Raw genomic sequence first — 11,330 nt, 5'->3', positions numbered from 1 at the left:
TTCGAACCATAGGTTTCATTCAGTCACACTGTGACTTTATATTCATACGATCGAGATATAGTATTAAATCGAGAAAAACTAATTATGGCGGCGACGGAGGCGGTGTGCCGTGCATGCATTGTCGTTGTTGTCCTCCGGGCGTCGTTGTTGAAGTCTTCAAGGCAGCACAAAATGTTCTTCACTTAGAAATCAAAGACCCTGTCATCGCGCAATCGACAGGAGGGACGCAGGAGGACGACAAAATGATCATTGCCTTAGATATCATCATAACTTTGCGCTTTTCTATCAGTTGCTCAACAGTAATTTGTTTACCCACCGTATGGTTTCGTTCAAGAGAGAAGCCTCTAGTGAAAACTATGGCCCCCATGTCTATTTTTATCACATTATTTTCAGATCTATAAAACCAAAAACCCATAAATACCTTGCTGCAATTTATTTATATTTACTTTATTTTGCACTTTTATTTATCTTTTATACCTATCTCTATCAGATCTAATCCTTGCAAGTAACCGTGAAGGGATTGACAACCCCTTTATCACGTTGGGTGCAAGTATTTGTTTATTCGTCTAGGTGCTATCATTGGAGACTTGTGTGTTCCTCCTACTGGATTGATACCTTGGTTCTTAACTGAGGGAAATACTTATCTCTACTTTGTTGCATCACCCTTTCCTCTTCAAAAGAAAAACCAACGCAAGCTCAAGAAGTAGCAGTATGCCATAATAACCATATTTGATTGCTGGAGCGTGATAAAACTCTAATTTTTTTACACATAATTGATTTACAAATTGCCCACGCTGTCCTAATTTTTCAGAATTTTTGGAGTTATAGAAGTATGATCGATTTTCATTTTGCTATAGACTGTTCTGTTTTTGACAGATTCTATTTTTGATGCATTGTTTTGCTTGTTTTGATGAAACTATGGATTGTATCGGGGGTATAATCCAGGTAGAAGTTAGAATATAGTATCTATAATGCAAAAATAAAATATGAATGGGTTTGCAATAGTACTTAAAGTGGTGATTTGCTTTATTATACTAACGGATGTCATGAGGTTTTGTCAAGTTTTGTGTGATTGAAGCTTTCAAGTTTTGGGTGAGATCACGATGGATGAAGGAATGAGGAGTGGAAAGAGCCTAAGCTTGGGGATGCCCGAGGCACCCCCAAGGTAATATTCAAGCACTCCCAAGCAACCAAGCTTGGGGATGACCCAGAAGGCATCCGCTCTTTCTTCTACCAACTATTGGTAATTTTACTTGGAGCTATATTTTTATTCATCAGATATCATGACTTTTGCTTGGAGCGTCGTGTATTATATGAGTATTTTCTTTGTTTGCTTTTTAGTTTGTCACAATCATCCTTGTTGAACACACTTATTTAAGAGAGCCACATGTTATCTTGATTTGCTAGAATACTCTATGTGCTTCACTTAAATCTTTTGAGCTAGGCAGTTGCTCTAGTGCTTCACTTATATTTGTTTGAGCACGGCGATGGTTATATTGTAGCGACCACGATCCCAATGGACTGAAGTCTCTGTGCTTAAGTGTCATCCCTGAATCGGTAATGCTGACACACACAGTACTCGAGAAATTATGACAGAGTTCAATCACACATTTATTACATCGAGTCCTCATAAAGAGTATGATTACACACAAATAAATGGCTGAAGGCCATCTAAACTAAATAACTGCGGAAGCTTCAAAGGTAAATGAGTCCATCAACTCCAACAGCATAGCTGAGTGCAATACAACAACCTATCACACCTTATTCATCGTATGAGTAGTCTGCAACATGAGACGTTGCAGTCGTGTAGGTTAGCACATTGAATATGCTGGCAGAGTTACACTATAAAGCAATAAATGCAAGAAACTATATCTACATGCAATATTTGGCTGGTGGAGGCTCTAAGTTTATGATTTTGCATAAAGCTAGTTTTTCCCTACAACAACAACAAAACAACAAAGCCTTTAGTCCCAAACAAGTTGGTGTAGGCTAGAGGTGAAACCCATAAGATCTCGCAACTAACTCATGGCTCTGGCACATGGATAGCAAGCTTCCACGCGCCCCTGTCCATAGCTAGCTCTTTGATGATACTCCAATCCTTCAGGTCTCTCTTGACGGACTCCTCCCATGTCAAATTCGGTCTACCCCGTCCTCTCTTGACATTCTCCGCACGCTTTAGCCGTTCGCTATGCACTGGAGCTTCTGGAGGCCTGCGCTGAATATGCCCAAACCATCTTAGACGATGTCGGACAAGCTTCTCTTCAATTGGCACTACCCCAACTCTATCTCGTATATCATCATTCCAGACTCGATCCTTCCTTTTGTGGCCACACATCCATCTCAACATACGCATCTCCGCCACACCTAACTATTGAACATGTCGCCTTTTAGTCGGCCAACACTCATCGCCATACAACATTGCGGGTCGAACCGCCGTCGTGTAGAACTTGCCTTCTAGCTTTTGTGGCACTCTCTTGTCACAGAGAATGCCAGAAGCTTGGCGCCACTTCATCCATCCGGCTTTGATTCGATGGTTCACATCTTCATCAATACCCCCATCCTCCTGCAGCATTGACCCCAAATACCGAAAGGTGTCCTTCTGAGGTACCACCTGGCCATCAAGGCTAACCTCCTCCTCCTCACACCTAGTAGTACTGAAACCACACATCATGTACTCGGTTTTAGTTCTACTAAGCCTAAACCCTTTCGATTTCAAGGTTTGTCTCCATAACTCTAACTTCCTATTTACCCTTGTCCGACTATCGTCAACTAGCACCACATCATCCGCAAAGAGAATACACCATGGGATATCTCCTTGTATATCCCTTGTGACCTCATCCATCACCAATGCAAAAAGATAAGGGCTCAAGGCTGACCTCTGATGCAGTCCTATCTTAATCGGGAAGTCATCAATGTCGACATCACTTGTTCGAACACTTGTCACAACATTATGTACATCTCCTTGATGAGGGTAATGTACTTTGCTGGGACTTTGTGTTTCTCCAAGGCCCACCACATGACATTCCGCGGTATCTTATCATAGGCCTTCTCCAAGTCAATGAACACCATATGCAAGTCCTTCTTCTGCTCCCTATATCTCTCCATAAGTTGTCGTACCAAGAAAATGGCTTCCATGGTCGACCTCCCAGGCATGAAACCAAACTGATTTTTGGTCACGCTTGTCATTCTTCTTAAGCGGTGCTCAATGACTCTCTCCCATAGCTTCATTGTATGGCTCATTAGCTTAATTCCACGGTAATTAGTACAACTCTAAACATCCCCCTTGTTCTTGAAGATTGGTACTAATATACTCCGTCTCCATTCTTCTGGCATCTTGTTTGCCCGAAAAATGAAGTTGAAAAGCTTGGTTAGCCATACTATCGCTATGTCCCCGAGACCTTTTCACACCTCAATGGGGATACAATCAGGGCCCGTCGCCTTGCCTCCTTTCATCCTTTTTAAAGCCTCCTTGACCTTAGACTCCTGGATTCGCTGCACAAAACGCATGCTGGTCTCATCAAAGGAGTCATCCAGTTCAATGGTAGAACTCTCATTCTCCCCATTGAATAGCTTGTCGAAGTACTCACTACAAAAAAAATACACTTCCGTGATGATACGTGTTTGTCACAGTAGGTCACGTTTTTTGTCATGCATGTACATCCATGACAAATTTATGACAGAATCAAGATAGTCATACCTCTGCTATCGTAGAAGTGTTCCATGACATTACCAAAATTATGATCACGGAAGTGTCCACTTCCATGACGATAAATCGCGCGTCACAGAAGTGCTTTTGTCAAGGGTGACTGACACGTGGCATCCACCGTAACGGAACGCCGTTAAGCTATCGGGTCGGGTTTTGGATCTGATAACCCGTTAACAGCCCCGACCAATGGGGATTTTCCACATGTAAAATCATCATTGGCTGGAGGAAACACGTGTCGGCTCATTGTTGGGACAGATGTCATCCACTCATTGGATAGAAGGCGCCTATGATACGTCGACACGTGGCATGGCCCAATAGAGGCCCATTCCTGTGAAAAGGCCAGCCTGTTTGACTTGGTCAGAAGGTGATGGGCCGGCCCATGGAAAGCCTGTTAACGGCCTGTTCGCATATAGCCCATTTACAGCCCGCTAACCCAAGGCCCATTACGCCCTATCTGAATTAGGCCCAGTAGCGTCATCTGGGCCATCCAATATGATTCCAGCCCGTTTTCACTTCTGGCCCATGTATGGCCCATGACGTCTTTCGGCCCATATGAGGCCCTACGTAACTCTTGGCCTATTAACGACCCGTGGTGAAACTGGCCTGCAATGAACAGTGTATCACTTTAGACCCATTAAGGGCCCATGGTGAAACTGGCCCGTAATGAATAATGTATCACTTTATACCCATTAAGGGCCCGTTATTCAGTTGGGCCGTTTCCAGCCCATGTTATCTTTCGGCCTTCTCAGAGCCCATTTATTCTTGGGCTCATTTCGAGCATTCGTTTACTTACGGCCCGTTACTGTCATTTTCTGCTTGTGGGCCAAATTCAGCGCGTGGTTACAGTCGGCCCTTTTGTGGTCCGTAAATACATTGGGCCGTTTTCATAGCGTCATCAAATACAGCCTATTAACGATGGCCCGTTATGGTCGGCCCATGAACGGATGATTCCAACTCTAGCCCGTTTACAGCCATAATGCGGCCTGTTATTGGCCCATGTTGCCAATCAATCATATGGCCCGTATAAGGCCCATTGATGATACAGCCCATAGAAGGCCCATTGTTTCTACGACCCGTAGAAGGCCCAATGTTTCTACGGCCCGTAGAAGGCCTACTATTTCTACGGCCCGTAGAAGGCCTACTATTTCTACGGCCCGTAGAAGGCCCAGTGTTTCTATGACCCGTAGGAGGCCCAGTGTCACTACAGTAAATATTAGCCCATGGTTATTGTGGCCTAGTTTTAAAAAATAGGTTATTGCAGCCACTAGCAAACCGCGGAAAAAGAACTGCACTGACTACAAGCAAACAAATAAACAAGACAACAAGGAAATAAATAAGCAAGCAACTTATGCTAGGCTATCACGGCTATTACACATATTACATACACTGGGCATCAAAGTTCACCACCAGTGCAAATATAGGGAACACAGCAGCATATAAACAGCGCAGCAAAACAAGTACAGAACTGAAACCACTTCAGAAGAGTTCAAGAAACAATATCCTGGCTACCCATAATGCTGGCAAGATGCTTAGCAAGCTTATTAACTTTCTCTTGTTTGGCGCTTAAATCCTCCAACGCTTGCTGTTGCACAAGAAAGTACGCATCTGAATTTTGCAGGGACTTCCTCAGTCCTTCGGCTTCTTACCGCAGCACAACTGACTGATGCCTTTCAGCTTGTAGCTGAGACTGAAGAAGCCGAAGTGATTCAGGCAGCGAGTTCAAAGAGCTTGTGCCAGCGGTACTGGCCAGTAACTCGAACACTACATCAACGAAGGACTGTGGGGTTTTCTCACTATCTACAAGATCGTTTTTATCACCTTTCTTGGAGACCAACAGGGTTGTCTCACTATCTTGAACCTTATCTGCATTACTTTCTCTACCATTGCATAGTGGGGTGCTCTTCTCCAATATTCTGTTTGCATACTACAAGAGAAACAAGCAAGCACATCACAGGTTTAGCTTGTAGTATACCAAACTCATTTTGGTAAACCTGTTCAGTAGTAAGGTGGACAGGATAACAACATGAAACAAACATATATCTATGTACTATGGTCACTGTATTGTCCATATCATTCTAGTTTATGTTCCCTAATCAAGATAGAGACACAGCTCAACTCATATATTTTTAAGACACAGCAGCATAGACAGAATATAAGTGTGAGAAACTACACAACATTGGCAACACTTATAATGTGCATCACATGAGAACATAACTATTTATACAACTTAAACTGAAATCAACATAGAGCAAGAAGTTAGAACAGCAATCTAGTTAAAGAAATAGGTTTAAAACATACCTGTTGCGCAATTGGAGTTTCAATTGGATCCTTCAAATTCGAAAGCAGTTGGTATGAATAAATATAGTGATGCAACAGCAAAGGAGTATGGACCAGAGCTACGGAATCTGACCTGAGAACAGTTGCTCTTCTGCTTTAAACGTGGAGTTTGGGTTAGCTGTGGTGGTCTTCGTGCTTTGGGCACCGCAGTAGCTTTACAAACTACTCATGTGGGGGTACTCTGTGGTGGACATGGTGCTTTGTCAACTATAAGTGGGTTACTATCCGCTGGGGTTGCGGTTAGATGGGTTGTAGTTGGTTCTCTGCCCAACAGTGTAAGTGTGCAATCTGGAAGAGTCTCGATTATGTGTGGTGGGGCTAGTTTGTGGGCCAGTACAACCATGATTCTATCTGCATCGACGGGTAGCACTGTCTTTTGTGAAGAACGGGTTTTTGCTCCCTTAGATACTGCCATCACCCCCTCCAATTCAAATGGTTGATAAACAAGAAAAGAAATTGAACGTACAGACATTGTATGATAGACAGATGTGGTAATTCACATATATGTTGTCTAACCAAACAGGACAGCATGACACAATTTCACAGATATGATGCCTAACTAAACATGATAGCATGACACAGTTTCAGATATATGATGGATAACTTAACAGGATATAATGGCATAATTCAACATATGATGAGTACCTAAACAGGATGACATGACAAAACTATATGATGTCTTTCTAAAATAGGTTGGGATGAAATAATTCACATACATGTTGTCTAAGTATACATGATGGCATGATATAATTGACATAATTGATTCATATACTAAGCAGCTGGCACTCGCATGTATGATCTCTAAACTAAGCAGATAGAATTCAATATTGTGCATATGATGTCTAAACTAAGCAATGCAAGACACCATATGCATCATATGAGAAATATAAACATTGCAACTTAGAGCATACACCTCAGGTGGGATATAGGACTGGTCATCTGTCTCTGAATCCTCCTCTGAGGAGCTCCCTGTAACCATCGAGATATATGCTTCAATAGGTACCATTGCCTGCTCTGAAGACCTTGTTTTCACTCCAGATTTTTCCATAACCGACTCAAATGGCTGATACACATGAAGAGTAGTTCAATATACACAGATTGTCGACAAATGGAATACGTAATGAAAAAAAAGATGGCATGAGATAATTCACATATATGATGCCTGGCTCCATGGCGGTGCATAATTCACATATATGATAACTGGCTGAAAAACATGGCATTGCATAATTCACATATCTGGTATAGAAAGCAAACAGGAGGCATTCACACAAAGCATGTCTAATCTAAGCAGATGGCATGGCAATGCAAGACACCATATGCATGATATGAGCAATATAACTCAGCCAAGTTAGAGCATGCACCTCGGGGGGGGGGGATACGACTGGTCATCTCTCTCTGAATCCTCCTCCGAGGAGCTATCTGTAACCAGTAAGAAATCTGCATCGACAGGTAGCACTGACTGCTCAGAAGACCTTGTTTTCACTCCAGATTTTCCCATGACCGACTCAAATGGCTGATGCATAGGAAGAGTAGATGAATGTATAAACATTGTTGACAAATGGAATACATTATGGGAAAAAATATGGCATGATACAATTCACATATACGATGACTGGCTAAACAGGATGGCATGGCATGATTCACGTATATGATGCATGGCTAAAGAAGATGGCATTGCATAGTTCCCATATACTCCCTCCGTTCCTAAATATTTGTCTTTTTAGAGATTTCAAATGGACTACCACATACGGATGTATATAGACATATTTAGAGTGTAGATTCACTCATTTTGTTCCATATGTAGTCACTTGTTGAAATCTCTAAAAAGACAAATATTTAGGAATGGTGGGAGTATGATATAGAAACCAAACAGGTGGCATTCACACAAAGCAAATCTAAACTAAGTTGATGACATATAAGATGTATAATGTAAGAAATGCAAGGCGCCATATGCATGATATGACCAACATCAGCATGCTAGGTTAGAGCAAACACCTCAGGTGGTAAACAGGCATGGTCGGCTCCTTCTGAATCTCCATCTGAACAGTTATCTTCCTCTGGAATACAATCTGGAAATGCAGGAGAGTGGGGGGGGGCACTTCGCCCACCATGGAGCAGCATCTGCATGACATTATATTCGCACGCAAAGGTCTTCTCTTTTTCTCTACATGTTCATTTCAATTGTGTACAATATCTGACATGCATAATAAAAAAAATAGTTAGATTTTGTAAGGCCTAAGGGGTGCATGCAAAAATCAAGACTAATGGTAGCAAACGAGTGGATGGATCCAGAACTAATGATAGCAGGTAGATTATAGCTTCAGTTTAAAAAGATAGACAATGGATCATCTACTGTTTGTTGCCCATGCAACATGAACCACATAGAAGACCCCAGATGAACCAGATAGTAGACATATACTATTCGTTGCTGGCTCGATATGAGACCCATGGGCAATTTAAAACTCAAGATTGAACGATAAAGTAGCAGGTAATAATAACCGATGTATAATGTAAGCAAACACGAAAGACTGCGACCTCTCTTCCGGAACTATGTAGTCCTCAGGTTCATCTGCTCAGTCGATGATGGTAATGCAGTTGGCGTGGCTGTCGGCAATGGGGAAGATGATCTGAGGCGGCGAAAGAAAGTCTGCAGGGGGGATCTCTGCTGCAGTGAACGCTTCTATCGATGGTGCACCTCAGGTGGGGTGGATGACGGCACGACAGGAGCAGGATATAACACACAGAGTTTTCTTTGATGCCACTCTGAAAATGAAGTAAATCTATAAGGGCTCCTTAGAATTGGAGGATTCTATAAACGCAGGGACAGGAAAAACACAAGAATAGGATAGGAATGCACGTGCAAAACAGAGCATTTGGAAACATAGGATTTCAGTCAACCTGGGTGTTTGGCTCACATGAATTGGAAGAACAGAGGAATGGAGAAACAAAAGTGATGCGACGAGTGTACAACCTCTTTGGCATAGCCTTGTGGACCTCAACATCATTGTGTTGGACGTGGAGGATGGTGATGATGCTGGTGTGAGTGTCGGAGGCGGGGAAGAAGATCCGAGGCCTCTGGAAATGGCGCCGAGGGTACTGCTCCGCTGTGATGGACGGTTCCGTCGTTGGAGCAGCTCCGCTAAGGTGTACAGTGACGAGGCTAAAGCATGACAAGACAGACAACTTTAATCTGAAGTGGGACCCTAATATCATTTGCAATAGATGATGTAAAATACATCACCAAAAAGTGCTAGATGTAAAACGCATCAGCCGCGCCACGGCCACTCCGACAGATGTTGTAAGTACTGTTCACTCTGAACTTAACTGAAGAAAATGAACTTCACAGTCGAAACTGAATTTTACTATCGAAACTGATTGAACTAGTAACATAGCATTGCAATAGATGTTTAGGGCGTTCAAGCACTAGTAGCAGAGAAGCCGTGATCTAAATCAGCAGACGCTCGAGTAGGGAACGCACTAGCAGAGAGCAAGTCGTGTAGTAGCACCGCGAGCGAGTGCTAAAGCAGCAACTCCTGTAGCTGACGGAGGTCGTGCAGCAGTAGCGCAAGCGAGAGCAAGAGCAGAGCAGCATCACGAACGAAAGCAAGAGCAGTGCAGCAGCACGACCGACAGCAAGAACAGAGCTGCAGTGCGAGCGAGAGCCGGAGCAGCTGCAGCTAGTGTCGTTGTGGAAGTCGCTGCCGAGGAAGCAACGACATGGGGGAGAGACGCCGTGGATGATGTGGCCGGTGACGGCGCCGTTGATGGAGACGCCATGTCTGCTCGGTATCGAGCACCGGCAGCCTCGTGAGATCGAATAAAAGATAAAATGCAGCGGTGAGTGCAGAACCTCCTTGGTGGCGCTGAGTTGGCCTCGGCTTCATCGGAGGAATTGGTGAGGGTGCTGCGGTTCCGTTGGGGCAGGTCAAGACGGTGCTGTGGGGATTGAGGTGGCGCGATAGACGAGGCGAACGTCAGGGCAGGTCCTTGGAGGTGGAGGACGGGGCGGCTGATCCGGCGGGACGACGAGATCGACAACGGATCCTCATCCGATGCGGTGGATGAGGGACGGCGAGCTGTTGCGGTGGACGACATAGTCGGGGAAGAGTCTCCGGCTGGGCGGCGGTCGGGAGGCCGACGGAGGAGCGTGGGGTTTCGCAGGTTTTGGCGGCCTCAGTGTATGAATGGGGGGGGTGAAGGGGAGGGGGAGCCAAGCTTAGGGACGCGCTTGTCCGAAATGTAGGGTAAGTTACTAGCGTACCCCACCGGTTTTGACACCGCGACGTGGAGCTTCATTTTCGGCTGAGGGGTAGAAGGGGGATTTCACGTGTCTGGGCTGCGGGAGCGATTTCGGATGAGGAGGGAGTTCTCGCGCGCGTCCAAATTTCGGGATAACAAGGCGCGGTGCGGGTTGAAGAAGCGGGAGTTTCAAAGCAGGTGAGACAAAAGATACTCGAGCTTGAAAATTTCGGGATAACAAGGTGCGGATTCCTTGTTCGGCAGAACAAACTTAACGTGTAAAAAAATTCATACAAGACACAAGAGAGTCATGTCCCCTTTCACTATATTGCTATAGATGCCATTGAAAAAACTACAAGAAAAATGTAAAAAAAATCGGGAGAACATGATTACCCTGCACAGTACCCAATCGATTCGCACTTCCCTCAACAACAACAAAAAACAAATCAATTCCCACCAAAGAAAGAGTAATGTCCCTTTTTATATGATTACAGATGCCATGATCTCATTTCAATTTTTGAATCCACGTTATGTTGAATTCGAATATATCATTAGGTGACCTTGCGGTTTATAATTGATGTAGTCATACATTTTGATCTTCCATCATATATGAACATTTTACTCCACCATGTGAACATATATATTCTCGTCTACCATATGGACTAAATTTGAATCAATTTTCCTTATTTGAATACGATTGTTGTCAAGTTATACAATAATTTAAATATTATCTTGATAACAAAAAGACATGCATATAGCAGTAACCATATTTCACTATGAACTACATGTACCATACGCTCTCCAATTCAAATATATGTATCATTTTATGTTGAATTCAAATCATAGTACATTATTGGTCTAGGTAGCGAGATGTTCGGGATAATCTAAACCCTGTTTTCATACGTATAATTTTTGGCTGAATTGGGACAAGTTTTGGTATAAGCCTCTTGCAAAACGGAGATTCTCTCAACAAGCCTCGTGGTTCCGAGAGGGAACGTGTCACCTTTGTGTGCGAAACGATATACGCTGCCTCCCCCCTGATTTTATT

Source organism: Triticum aestivum, chromosome 2B (assembly GCF_018294505.1).
Source record: "Triticum aestivum cultivar Chinese Spring chromosome 2B, IWGSC CS RefSeq v2.1, whole genome shotgun sequence".
NCBI lineage: Eukaryota > Viridiplantae > Streptophyta > Magnoliopsida > Poales > Poaceae > Triticum > Triticum aestivum.
This window is presented reverse-complemented; position numbering follows the sequence as displayed.